The sequence below is a fragment of the Sciurus carolinensis genome, chromosome 14, assembly GCF_902686445.1.
Source record: "Sciurus carolinensis chromosome 14, mSciCar1.2, whole genome shotgun sequence".
In the NCBI taxonomy this organism is placed as follows: domain Eukaryota; kingdom Metazoa; phylum Chordata; class Mammalia; order Rodentia; family Sciuridae; genus Sciurus; species Sciurus carolinensis.
The window spans coordinates 22,612,978-22,627,657 of NC_062226.1; the positions used below are offsets into that span (position 1 = coordinate 22,612,978).

General features: G+C 40.7%; 1 protein-coding gene across 4 annotated transcripts in view; it reads left to right on the forward strand.

The window, feature by feature from the left end:
- The first annotated feature begins 284 nt into the window (after positions 1-284).
- The window catches only part of Lpar1 (lysophosphatidic acid receptor 1), a 156,867-nt gene continuing 142,471 nt past the window's right edge, over positions 285-14,680 (forward strand). The window contains exon 1 of one of the 4 annotated variants that reach the window (XM_047525737.1): positions 285-566. The gene's annotated coding sequence lies outside the window, so the exon portion shown is untranslated. Of the gene's footprint in view, positions 567-757; positions 794-1,039; positions 1,276-1,419; positions 1,623-14,680 lie in introns of those variants that run through there. The other 3 variants (XM_047525740.1, XM_047525739.1, XM_047525735.1) reach the window with 3 other exon arrangements.

The following is a 14,680-nucleotide window of genomic DNA, read 5'->3' on the forward strand; positions in this document are numbered from 1 at the left end:
CCAGAAAGCCGGAGGAACCGGGGGTGGGATGTGGGTGGTTGGGATGGCGAGCCTCAGATCGACTGACTGATGTTATAGGACCTGAGCGAATCCCGGTCGCTGCCACCCTGCTGAGAATGATCCCTAGGCCTTAGTCTCGCGCTGCTCCCGCCCACACCTCCAGGTGTGTTTTCCCCGCCCTTAATTACTCTAACTAAAATTGATAGTTTGCACTTGCAAAGTTACACTGGGAAAGCGGAAGGGAACTTTATAATCACCGTTCTGAAGAACCTGGGAAGCACAGTCACCCTAGGTTTGGTAAATAGCTCCAGTCAGTGGAAAATTCAGAACCAGAAACACACCTTTCTAGTAACAAAGTCGACCCGGTTCTTTGCAGCCTCCAGTGAAGGGCTGCCCTTGGAGAAACTTTGTGCCTTCTTTAAAGTTTAGAACTGAATTGAGGCGGGGAGATCAGCGGGCCTTGCGATGTCTTCCAGAGCTTTTCGAGTGGGGAGAGAAAAGAGACAAGATGAAAACGCAGCGTGCAGGGGAGCCCACTGGAGTCCTGCAAGCCTTCTGGCACTGGGGTGAGCGCAGGGGGTTGGAGGTGGCGATCCCGAGCTGGCGGTCTCGGGTCTCCAGCGGTGGGTGTGTCTGATCTGGGGCTGGGGGCAGAGGGTTGGTAAGATAATGAATGGGAAGCTTAAACCACCCCCCGCTCGGCCGCCTCTAGACCAAAGCAGCGGCGGGAAGTTCAGCAAATGAATGGGGGAGGGGGCGTGCTGAAGGCAGGGGCCCTGGGTCCGCCACACAGGTAAGCAGACGAGCTCGGGGAGGGCGACTGGGGTGCGGGTGTTGCTGACTTGTGCTACGTGGAGCGAGCAGAAAAGGAAGAGGGCGGAGGAAGAAAGGAGGCCGATGTCCTGCGCTGCTTCTTTGGCCTCCCCTGGGGGCCCCCTCCTCCGCCGACCCTGCCAGCTCCCCAAAGCCTAGGTAGCAGGGGCCACTGGTGCAGACGCTCGGGTAGTTGCGATTCCTCTGTCCTCTTGCCAAGCGCTGCCGGGATTTGAGCGGCCTGGGCCCAGCGTCGCGGAGCCCTCCCCGGCCTGCGGGCCAAGCACTGGACCCGGCCAGGGTGGGCTCAGGGGGCGACCGGCTCTGGGCGACCGCCGAGGGGCGGACGCAGTGTCGGGCTCTGCAGGTCCACGGCGGGGGCCTCGGGACTTGGCCGCGCCGCCCGAAGCTAACCAGCCGCAGGGGCGGCGGGAGCTGGACGCTTGGCGGCGGCGAGTGCAGGTAAAGGGGCGGGCGCCGCGCGGCGCGGCACCGGGGGACTGCGCCCCCTGGGCGTGGAGCCAGTGGCTGGCCGCAGCGACTGCGAGGCGGCCAAACGGCGCGCTCGACTCACACCGTCCCACCGCAGACGGCTTTGTGGCTGTGCGTGCGCGCGTGTGCGAGTGTTGAGTGTGTTGTGCGCGCGCGCTCGCCGGGTCGGGTGTGAGTGGGTGTGCGCGCGTGCGAGGCGGCGTGCAGGAGGCGAGGCGAGGCGAGGCTCTCCCCGGCCTCCCTCACCAAGTTGACCCAGACCAGGAGGGAAGTTGCTGCAGACGCCCGGGCCGCCGGCCCTCCAGTCCCGTGGCCAGGTCAGTGAGACTCGGTGCTCGCCCAAGTGACACGTAGGTGGCCTGTGGTACCTGGATCGGGGTGAGGGCGCGGGAGGGCTCCCAGTGCAGCGTCCGGGTGGACGTGAAGGGCTGCGGGGTCCCCACGCCCGGCAGAGCGCGGCTCCCACACCCCTTCTCGCTGGCGACTCTGGTCTCTCCGGACTGGGGACTTTCAACATAAGTTTCTGTAACTGGGAAATGTAAGGCAAGGGAGGGACCTGGCTTTGAGTTGATGGTTTTGAAATCGATGGGCTCGTGTGGCTTGGGTTGGACAAGTTTTGGGAATGGATTTAAAGTTTATTCTTGTTTTTCTTTGCTGCTATTTGGCCTTTGATGTGTTAAGAGTGACGGCATCCAGGACTTGTTGCTTGTATCTGGGGCCTGAGATTGTTGCTGCCTGCTTCATTCCCCTTTTCCTTTTGGTTGAACTCTATGGATTTTTCGTAAACGTAGATTTCCAGGGAGGGCTCTTTTGTGAAAGTTCACTGAGTGCCGTGTTTCTCATTGGATACCTGGTGATAAACATAAATACTGAAAACGTAACTAGTTGTTAAAGCAAAGTCTTCTATTCCTTCAGGCTCTAGCAGTCTGTTTTTGCACCATTTGCATAAGTGTCCTTTGCTCAGCCAACATAATTGTAAAACCAGATCTGGGATTCAAAGTGCAGTTCTGGTTAAAGGGAGGTTCAGCACTCGGGAAACTGTAAAGGAGTTATTCCGTTTTCAGATAGAATGAATGCCAAGGGAAAACGGTATGTATTAGACTTAGGGTCGTGTGAACCAAATTAAAATTGCATTTACACACACGTACAAACGCACGTTATAAGTAACGATCATCAGCGTTATGAATATATCAGGACTATGTTTCTTCTTAATTCGGTGTAATTTGAGGATAAAGAAGCCAAGAAGCAAGAGAACGAGGTTATGTGAGGTAGGAAGGCTCAGGCTGAGGAGCGAGGCTGGAGAACAGGATTGTCAGAATTCGAGCCCGTTTGCGTGTGGCGTCCCCTAGCGGTGCGACCTTGGCCGGGTCAGGTCAGCTCCTATTCTGTGTCCTCATCTGAAAAATGAAGGGGTTTGATGATCTTTACTGTTCTTTCCCTACAGTTCCCCGTAACTAGAAACTGGTGGGCAGTTATCCCATGATAGAACGGTAGGAAGGGAGGAAAGGGTAATGCGAAAGGGTTAGTCTGAGAGGGAAACAGGAGGGCAAGAGAGCCGAGAAGATGGAAAGAACAACAAACAAACAACAAAAAACAGCAGCAGGGAATGGCCTTGGAAGAAAAAGAACCTCGAGATGGGAATTGATTTCCTCTATTTTTTTTTTTTTCTCTTTCACTCAGTATTCAATCAGTAATTCTTTCTCCTCTCAATTCAACTTCCAGTTACCCTTGTTATTTAACGCTTGTGAGCCTGTTTAGCTTTAAAATTGACATGAGGTCAGGGTGATTCTTGTAGTCTGACCTCTACTAGGTATCACTGGAGGTGATACGAGGTGGGAATGTAAGTGGCAGCCCTTTCAAAACTTCTATTTTCATTCAAAGCTAATATTTTCCAAAATGTACTTTTTCTTTCTTTTTTTTCGCCCTCAAATCATACCATAGACTTTGTAAAGTTTTACTTAATCTCTGTTATCCCACTTTCTGGAACATTTAAAGGGTGTATAAATCTCAATTGCTGGGTCTTTTTGATACACAATGACATTGTCTGAAGTTAGTGATCTTTAGGGTCATTTCTAATGCTTAGTAAGAGAAGTTGTAATCTGGGCAAAATACATTGTATCTTTTTCACTGGAAAGCTCCAAGTATTCAACAAATATCAAGACTTTGAAAATTTAGTTTGAGGTCAAGTTTTTAATGTCTGTGCTTGATGTGTGGACTGTCTTCCTTTCCTTTAACTTTTTTTGGTATCAATATGCCTTCACACTTGAGGAACGTGATTTATTTTAAAAGTGAAGTGTGATGTAATAAAAACTCAAACACAATTCTTGGTTTAAACTGAAACTCTGCTAGGGCCTTACTAAGTCAGCATCTTTCTACTGTCTGGTTTCTTATTTTTATATATCATGTTACCCCAAAGTCCCTATTGTGTTATTATTGAAATAGTTCACGGAGGATTAATAAGGAAGGCTTAGAAAGTGGGGAGAAAAGGAGATCTTAATTCAAGAAGCACATTGAATTCCGTCCATTGTAACAGATACAAGGATGGTGAAAAGAAAGCTCTAGAAAGCTATTGTGAAGCCAACTGCAGTATGTATACTGAATGTGTATATGTGTGCCATATTGCATAACAGTGTGTGGTTGTGGAGTCCAAGAAACTTGGCATGCCGGGGAACGGAAAATTAAATTCTGACTCTGGCAAAGGCTTCACAAACAGAACTTGAAGGATGATGCGTCTCTTGGATGAAAGGTGGGAGAGTGAAGCCTTCTCCTCAGGCGGAGGTAGTCAGAGTTCCCACTGATGACTGTTGGAAAGTTACAAAGTGTGGGACTATGGGAACATGTGGATGTTATGTTAAGGAGTTGTGCTATCTGGAGTAGGGAAGTAGCATTTAGCCCTAAGATTCAAGAAAACAGAAACATATTTAGGGGCAGAGTGAGGGATGAATGATTGAGAGATGATTGGGCTTTTATTCTATAACATTCTTCTGTAACTCATGGCAGCTAAGTTTTAGGATACTATTGCCAGTTTATTTAATTTTATTATATACAAATTTTAAAATAAGCTAATATGTGGTTTCTTCACCCTCCCTCCAAACAATGCTTTTTGTGCTTCTGAGAAACTTAATTTAGTAAAAATTGATGAGAGTGTGTTACCTTTGGGCCTTGTGGGGCCTTTTGTGTTTCTGTGTTAAAACCATCGTGCAGGGCCACAACTGACCATCACAGCATTTTTCTTTTTTCTTGTTTAGGGAAGGACTTTCTGGTTAATGCTAACTTAAACATGACTCTTCTGGCAACTGGCTTTCTTGACCCTGTTTATGTTATACATAGTATTTAACCTCAGTAGTTAATGTTTGCAGCACAAAAGGAAATAATTATTGTTAGTTTGGAAATAGGGTTAATGCCCCTATAAAGGGTGTGTGGGGGTGAATAGAACCCTGAGAAACCTTTATGAAGCGTATTCTCCAATAGAAGTAGCTTGCTCAATCCTGTATAATAATACTTAAGAACTTCTTTTTTTTTAATCCCTAGAGCTACAGCCTTTAGCTCATCATGTCTCAGGAAGAATTTCTGCAGGATCCACTTGGGAGAGATGGTGTTGAGCAGCTCTGTAGGTTCTCTCTCCCACCCCAGTGCTGGTGTCAGAAGTGGGAGTGGATAGGTTTTCAGTTGCATGTTAAAGAAGGAATCGATTTGGGTAAAGACTTTGAATTGCCTTTGATCTGGAGGTGCTGGAGACAGATAACTGAAAGATATTAGGTTAGCTACTTCTCCATACTATTTGAATGAATGGTCCTCCCAGTAGTTGTGTTTTTTTTTTTTTTTGCCTTCTGCAAGGGGACTTGAGTTTGTCATGTTTATTAAATTAATTTAGTTAAATCCCAAGGTCAGTATATTTATTTCTTAGGACATATTTTAGCTGTGTGTGTGAGTGTGTGTGTGTGTTGGGGATGAGAATTGCATTTAAATTACTTGACATGTTGTTTTAGTAAGTTAGTATGATTTCAGAGTAGTTGTTATATTATTGACTTGTGGGGACAGACTAAAAGAAATTATGTTAACTAATTTTCTCATCATCATCCCAGATGTGGAACACCTATAAAAATGTATGATATAAAATATCTAATTATATAATAATATAACAAAATATAATAATTGAAATACAGTAATAATAATACAATGATACATAAGCTCTTAATTATGATTTTCAATCTTTTTTAATGCACCTGTGTCAATTTTATTGAAATTTGCAGAATTGAAAACTTGGGACTTAGTGGGTTAATACTTGGATGTGAGCTCCTGTCATGTGATCAGTGCTATAGAAACTTTAACCCTGAAATTCATGTAAAATTCAGTCACCCTCCAGCTCCCTCCCCTGCAAAGGAAAGGAGACTATTTTACTGCATCCATGGGTTTAGGTTATAATTTATTTTCTTTTTGTGGTACTGTTTTAAAAAAGTGATATAATGACAGGGCAGACTCTTAACTTCAGTCCAGTGCTAAAACAAACATGTATAAGCCTGAATGAGGCAAATCAGGCAGTGCTTGCTATATTATGGAAATAAAGAAAAATGACTTTAAAACTAGCCTCTTCCTCTAAAAGAGAAAAAGAAAGTCTGACAGTAATACCTGGCCTTTGATCCTTCTTGAGGGTGAGAATTCCCAGATTGTGAGTGTTAAAGGAAATTTTGTTCCTTATGGCTATTATGTGTGGCTATGCTTCCAAAGGTTTAGGACTCACTGTACAGGGACTGCTACTGTGAACACTTTTTCTTTAGCAAATTTCCCTTTATTATCTTAAATGCTGGAAAAATGGTCTAGATTAGACTTCATGTCTGTTATATGCAGTTTTCTTTCCCTATGTCCAGTTGGTTTTCTTTGGCTAATCCCTAACCACTTCCATCCTGAAATTCTGCCTCATTGGAGGGATGTTCCTGGCTCTTTGGAAGGAGAACCAGATTGGGGCAGAGGAAGCATGGTCTGTGCCTGCCCAGGAGTTGATTGCCTATTCCCTGCAGGCATTGTGCTAGGGACTATGGTTGGGTGGGGACTAGTAAGGAAGGATTCCTACCCTTCAGGGGGAGCTCACAGACATATTAGCAGATAATTACAATTCTGTGTAACATGGTTATGAGACTCTAGGCACTATGGGAACATCAAAGCTGGGGAGGGGCACTGGGTCCTTGTGGTTAGTGTGGTAGAGGAGGTGATAGGGAGAATAGGGAGTGATCCTGCAAGAGTAGGATCTGCAAAAACTCTAGGCAATAAACCAATCCTAGAAGAGGAAAGAAGGATCAAGACAGAGGGGGGAGTCAGGAGACTTTTTATTTCTAGTTGTGCTATGGCTGAGTAAGTCAAGGTGCCTCTCTTATGTAAAATAGGAATAAGAGCTGATATGGCAATTCTAGTTTGCGTTTACACATTCCTCAGCTTAATACTTTACATCACGCATTCATTTATTCATTCCACATTCAATAGGTATTTGTTGAGTATCCATGATATCCTGGAGGATAGTAGAAAATAAGATGTGTGAGTCCTCTTCCATCATGGAGTTTGCATTTGATCTGAAGTTCTTTTGAAATGCCTTCAAGGAAGGGGGTATGTCTATTGAGTCATTCCTTAAGTTCAGGAACTTTTTCTTCAAAGTAGTCTTAGGGCTTTTAGGTCAGATAGCTTTTCTCTAAAAGGGAGGGAGGCAGCCTGGGGTTCTTGCATTCATTTTATAAACTTGCAGTGTTTTGCCAAGATTTACCTGTTGCTTATGAAAAATGATCAAGCCAGACACAGCTGTGTCTTATTGGTAGCCTTGGTGGGCTTCCATCTCATTTTGGATATTCCTACTTTTGACCCAACTTGTATTTGAGTTTCTATGTTCAGTTTATGGTTTGCTTCTTAGAAAAATCCAAATCTTGTTTGTGGGAAGACAGACTTACTTAGAGGTCATGCTCTTGTGGTGGGGTGCTTCATTCAAACATTTTACTTACATTCTTGTCAAAGTCATTCAGAGATATGAGTGTGGTAGAAAGCATTCCAACCAGAAGAAGGTAGCTGCATTCTTTTGTAAAAATATGTGGTTTTCGTGATGAATCAAACAAGATAGACATGTCTAAATTAAATGAGATAATCTCCATTCCAACCTTACCCATCTGGTAACCCCCTTGTTCATACAGTTGTTACTTCACCTTTTGTTCTCATCCTCTGCCTGTGTGAACCTAGAAAACTCTATTCGTGTTTATTTATGTGTGGGGGGATGTCTTCATATGCTCATGTACCTGTTCTTGTGTGTGTGTCTGCACTTGCCTCTGTCTCCTCTTGTTATACAGAGGCTGTTCCTGAGGCTGCTATGCCAGTGACCTATTTGAAGCCAGAAACGCCTGCATGGGCTTTTCTTGGACTGGTGCAGCGTGCCATTATTCAGTGAATAGTTCTTGTCAAGAGTGATATGAGTGTCTGGCTATTGTGAATGGGAAACAAGGAAACTTTCCACCTGTATGACGGTCAAGACGACAGATATCCCAGAGAAGGTTACCTCCACAAGAACTCTGCTGCATGTGGGTCTCAGGAGGAGGGCACATGTTCAGCATCTGTGAACCTTTTGTTAGATAGAAAACAAGGCATGAGTGGAAAGCCTATGAACCACGTCTGGAGCAGAGAAGATAGGTGGAGCCATTCATTACAGGCAGGTTCCACTGTGGGAGTATTAACCGAAGACCCCACCCCTTAGAAGTCTGTAATCAGCAGCTGACAAGGAAAGCCTGTTCTTATGCAACTGAAACAATTGCTTTTTGTAAAAGGGTTGCCTTGCTTTCTTGACTATATGATTTGTTGCGAGGAGGATTATTGTAATGTCAAGAAAATGAGGTACTCATTCTGTCCCCACTCTTTTATTGTAGTTCTGCAGAGAAATGCTTACTTTACTTTCTGGGTAGACACAGAGATGTGAAGGTTTTAAAGGCCAGAGCAAGATGACTGACTTTTCCAAATCCAGCAGGGTCTGTTCTCTCATTCATCTGAGACCCTTTCAGTTCAGTTTCATGCAACTGAAATCTTGGAGTACTTCTGTGTCCTTATGCTTGACCAAGAAACTAAAAAGAAAATGAAACTACCATAGAAACATGGGTCCTGCTCTTGAATAGCTTATAAACAAGGAGAGATAGGGACCCAAATGACTAAGATCAGGCAGACAGTGATAAATACTGTAAACCAAGGTTTAAACAAGCTTTCTGCATCTCTCTGGGTACGTCTGCCTTGGAGAAGAATAATTTACATTGGAGCAGGGCACTGGCTGCAGGGGGTGCAGAAGCTCATTACATGCTGGAGTAAAGGCAGGCCCAGAGTATGCATGTGAGTGGGGAAGGGTGCTTGGAATTTGTTCCTGGCAGAGAGTGATGGAGTGTGTGGGGACAATCTTGAAGGCTGTGGAGAGTGCTAGATGCAGTTGGGGGGCATGTTAATGCCATTAGCAGATGGAACATAGGAATATGAAGATTGTTGCAGAGAGGTTTGTTAGTTTTGGACATGTCTAATATCTAGACAGATGTTCAGCAGATAGCTGCAAATTGGAGTTTGAAGCTTAGCTGAGAGGTCGGAGCTTGCAGCATTAAGTAATAATTGTAATATGTTGAACAATTGCTATGTGTAAATGCCAGTGAAATTTATGTGATAAGCTGGAAAGAACTTTTGAGAATCAGTGATAAACTCAGCATTTTATCAAGACTCAGATTCTTCAAGGTTTTTTTTTTTTTTTTTTTTTTTCCTTTAGCAGATGATTTGGTTTCCCAAGCATTCATTGAGCATCCACTGTGGATTTGATAAGGTGGCTCTGGGATGATATGAAGGAAATGTGCACATTTCAGCATAATGTTCCTTTGGGATGAACAGAAATCCCTGAAACACTCCGTTCCAGCTACTGTTCTCTGAAAAATATCCTTAGGATGATTGGGAGAATGGTGGTAATTTGGGAACTAAAGAGAGTTTTAAATTAGTTTTAATTTACTGTAAGACAATAGCAATGAGTGTCATGTTGCTGTCATAACTACGATAAAACACAAATAGATTTCTCACAAGAACTTTGGAAATCCCAGTGTTCTAAGGATCCCACTTTGAGAGACTCCAATAGGTTTTTCATGGAGGTTCTTAAAGTATGGTCAAGTCATTTTAAACATTCATTGCCCAGTTAAGGTAAAAAGTAGACTGCAGTACAACTTTGCAATTTACCTGGTTAAAAAAAGACTTTTCTTGTTAAGAATTTATTTCATTTCAGATAACTGTATTGGCTTGCCTTATTACAGGTGAGATAGAACAAAGATAAATTTCTTCTTCTTTTTAAGCCATTATTATTCTTTAAGATTATATTAATTTTAATTTGTATACATGTTCATTTTGGGAACATCCAGTATGTATAGGAGTTTTACCACTCAGTAATGACTTCTTTATTCCTTTTTGTGATAATTTCTTACAATTTAAAAACATTTACTCTTACTGAATATTTAATAGCATTCTGCTTTGTTTCAAAAGCGTGTACACATGCCATTAAAATCTTTCATTTTAAATTTCTAAAGACTGGGTAATAATCCTAATATTTAATATTTGTCTTATTTAACTACTCCTTTCCTGTCTCTGCTTGGTTGTTTTCAGTCTCTTTTTAGGACTAGTGCTTCTCTGCCTATCTTTAGGTACAGATATTCCCAGTGAAAGCCTTACTCTAAACAGTTTACTCAGGGTGTGTGGTTTCCAGGTCTTTGCCATCAGCTGTCCACTCTGCCTAGAATATTCTTTCCCAGGTGTCCAAACGCTTGCTCTCTTTTCATGTCTTAACTCAAAGGTCACCACCTTCTTGGTGAGACCTTCTGTAACTCCTGCATTTAAAATTGTGTGATTTTCCTATTTATCCAGCTTTCCTGATATTTTCATTGTTGTACTTCTTTTCTTCTGACCTCTCCTTAGATGAGGGCAAGGATGTTTGTTTTTAAATTCCTGTTTTCTGATGTTTTTGCAAAGCTTAGTACATTAACTTGCATATGGTGGAAACATTTTGGATAAAAAACTTAATGAACTTATTCATGATAAATATTTGAATACATTAAAAAATATATTTGCCATATACTGAACTTATTAGAATAAAAGACAGGGTTGACTTCATGAGATTTATAGTCCAGTGAAGGTGACAGCTTTCGAGCCACCACCTCATGTGATTGGTATTAGAAGAAACGGGTATCCTGGAGGAAGGAGTCTAGAAGCCCAAAACCTTGTCTGGGAGGGAAGCAAAGTGTTTGAGACTTGAAGGGTGAGCTGAATAGTTAAGTGGAACTAGGGGAGGAGAATGGAAGGAGGAGGCGGGTGCTGATAAAAAGAAAGGCGATAGCTCCGTGGAACACACCTGAAATCCAGCTACTTGGGAGGCTGAGGCAGGAGAATGGCAAGTTTGAGTCCAGCCTGGTCCACTTACCAAGACCATCTCAAAATAAAGTAGGCTGGAATGTAACTAAGTGGTAGAGCGTTTGTGTAGCATGCATGAAGCCATGGGTTCTGTCCCTGATACCACCCCACGAGGAAAAAGAAAAAGAAAAAAAAAAAAAAAGAGGGCTGATTTATGGCAAAAGAAAATAGACACAACTCTGGTTCTCATTTCTTCAGTTGAAACTAGGCCATTTGTTTTTAATAATGATATGTAAGGGAAGAAATTGATCAACTTTGGCATTTTTGAGGGACAGTGCTTCAATTAATAATTTTGAAATAGTCAGTAATTTTATTTTTAATTTGAGTCAGGCATTGTTGAGGAAGGTTTTTCCATCTGAAAGTGGCAATTTTTAAAAGTGGAAATAGCTTAAATTCTATGTTTCATGCTAAAATATTCACTAAAAATTTTTTTTTTTTTTTTGTGGCACTGGGGATTAACTGTAAAATTTAAAACAGTACAGGGAAAATAAATGTTCTTCTTTAAACCTGCTTTCATTGGGAGCGCTGCTAGTGGTTCAGTATGATGTGGTTGAAAATTGCTTGATTATTGGTACTTAAACATGTAAAGGCTGGTATTACTGGTTTAGTTTACTCTGGTAAGTGAACATGACTTTCACAGTTTCAATTTCTTGTGGACTAAGGGTTTCTGTTTCCTTACTACTTGAAAGGAGCATAGTTTTCTATAGGTGACAAGTACAGTACATGTTTATTAGTTCAGCCAGTATAATAATATTATTTACACACTCTCTAGGCCCTGTTTATCGTCTTGAATTGTTATAGACTAATAATGGTCCTTTAGTGTGCCTCTACAAGTGGGCTTCTGTCAATTTATTTGTTTTTTTCATAGTGCTGGGAATCAAATGTCAATTTCTTTATAACAATTTCTGTGTGTTAAATAACAATATGAAATACATAAAGGTTCCAGTTAGGTCTTTGTTATTGTTTATCAATATAAAATAACCCATTTTACTTATTTATTTATTTATTTTTTGCTATTAATATTACCAATTCTCTTTTTCTTTTTTATCTTTGTCTGAAATGACTTCATTTATTCTGATTTTAAACTTTCGGTGTCATTTTGTTCCATATGTTTGCCTATAAGCAATGATTACTTGGCTTTGTGTTTTGAGGTCCCTCTTAAAGAGGGAAACATTACTTTTATATTTATTATTATAACTGATACATTTGATGTTAATTCTTTAGGTTTTGTTTGTTTTGAAAGGTGCTGTAGCTCTTGTGAAGAACGCAGGCTTGTCAGGCAGTGCCCTATTTAGGTCTCTTTCCACCAGGTCTCAGCTGCATGGCCTCAGAGAGAGCACAAAATGCCTCTAGGCCTAGGCTCCTTGTTTGTACAGACACGACCTACACATATATAAATATTCATTTAATGCTTTCCAAAGGCCTGGTACATTGAATGCATTAGCTATGATTGTTATCATTATTGATAGACTGAACCATATAAAATGGTAGGTATTTGAATACTCTTATCCTGTAAAAATGGCACTTTCATGTGGTTCAATCCAATGGCTTCTTGGCCATTTATTTTTTTTCTGTGAATTATTTGTTTCATACAAATAATTTGTTTCATACAAATTTGTTTCATTCTGTAGTATTGTGAAATGGCCAAATCTAGTTTTTAGTTTTACTAGTAATTGCCTACATTTTCCAAATGCATTCATAAAATGTTTCTCTGATTTCCAAAGTCAAACATTAAATAGGTTTTGATCCCACTCCCATGCAATAAAATAATATAGTGTACCTTTACTTTTATTATTCTTTATATATACATACATCTATATATATACATACATCTATGTATATATATATATATATAAATAATGTAGTGTACCTTTACTTTTATTATTCTTTATATATACATACATCTATATATATACATACATCCATGTATATATATGTGTAATTATATTTATATTTATATAATGTGTGACTTTTAAGTGTAAACTTTCTTATTCTGTTTTATAATCAAATCTAAGCTTGGGACCACTTAGGCCTCTTACTTTGGTTCTTAGAAGGTGTTTCCCTTTAGTTGAGGGATGGTGTTCTCACATTTAGCTGGGCAATTGCATCTTCTGCATTCCTGAGTTGACATAGGATTTTTTTTAAGGTGCATCAGAGCATCTATCTTGTTGAAGTTCAAAAGGTGCTGTATGCTTCATGCATGTGGGCCCAGAATATGCTTCTTGTTTGTATAAATGTATAGATGCAAAATGTGATAAATGCTGCAAAGTGTGCATGTGGGCCAAGAATATGCTTCTTAGCTATTATTTACAGTGTATGGCTAGTGGAAATAGTACCTTGATTTTGGTCTTCTCAGTGCTATTTGCTAATTTTTGTGCTCCTACTTTAGCACTTCAATGGAAAGTTGGGAGGAGTTGCATTGGGACATTTAGTTCCGTGACTTTCAAGGATTTTTGACCATGACCTGTAGTTAGAAATGTTTATATATATATACATATATGAATGAAACAAGAGTTTCATGCAATTTACCATGTATAGTAATCCTAATGTTTTCCATTCTTTTCCTATTATAGTCTATTTTCATTAAAAGAGTGCTATTCATAACTCAGATATTTCGAAAACACTGATCTAGTTGTGAACAGTGGTTTGAAGACACTACTCTAGTCTGCTCCTGTGCTATATGGAATTAGGTTCATTCATTATTTAACATATATTTATTATGTACAGTCTCAGTTTTCACATTAGTAGCAGGGCATAAAGCATGACTTTCAATCCAATTCCCCTCTGTGCACCCCCCCAAAAAAATTAGTATGCCTTTAATTTTCTTGCTCCTTCCCAATTTCCATTATTTTTAAATACATACTGTCACTTCATAACTTAAAAGTTAAATACAATAATTTCTCAGTGTTGGGGATTGGTTCCAGGAATGCTTCCCCAATCCACAGATGCTCAAGTCCATTATAGGAAATGATATAGCATTTGCATATAACCTGTAACTATCTTCCTGTATACTTAAATCATCTCTAGATTACTTATAATACCTCATATGATGTAAAATCTATATGGATAGTTGTTATATTGTTTGGGGGATAATGACAAGGAAAAAGGTTTGTACAAGTTCAGTATAGATGCCATTTTCTTCCTGAGTATTGTTTGTCCATGTTGGTTGAATCTGTGATTGCAGTGTTCTATACAGATGTTAGGTTTCTGTATTGTTTTATTATTGAATCTGCAGCAATACTTTTTGTGTTACTATAATTGATTCTGGTGGGGCAGTGGATTATCACAGGGGGCACTAAGCATTGAATCTAGATGTAAGGAGGATATTGATCAAATGATCACCCAAATGTGTAAAAGCAAAATGTGATAGATGCTGAGAGGGAAAAGAGCATATGAGATTAAAATGGGGAATATCATCTGATTTTGGGGTGACTCATGGTTTCCCTGGGGAAGTGGTGTTTGATTAGGTCTGCAGAATGAGATGGGTTAACTCCATGAAGGGCTAAGCAGGGATGTGTGCGTGGGATTGTTCAGTCATGGAAGAAATGAGTAAGGGAAGGAAAATAGAGTGCTGGAAGTGAATGACAGGTGGAAGGCCATCTTTTTTGTTTGATGAATTGGCATTTTTTTTGGACTTCCTGTTTGTAACTTTTTTTTTCCCTTTCACTTGGCAAAAGTCAAATGGGAATAGAAAAAAAATTTGGAGGGGGAGATGAGTGTGGGTGTTTGTTGAAATGGTTTTGAATAACAGCCAGCTATAGTATACTGCTAAATAACAGCACATATTGAAGATCTGCTCTGTATTAGGAATTGTACAAAGCTATGTAGTAGCTATGTATTAGTTATGTAGGGCAAGTAGATTTGGTGGGTTAAAAACTACTATTTATGTAGGGTAGTTACCAATTTAGTAATTGTGCATAACTTGTAAGAAATTAGA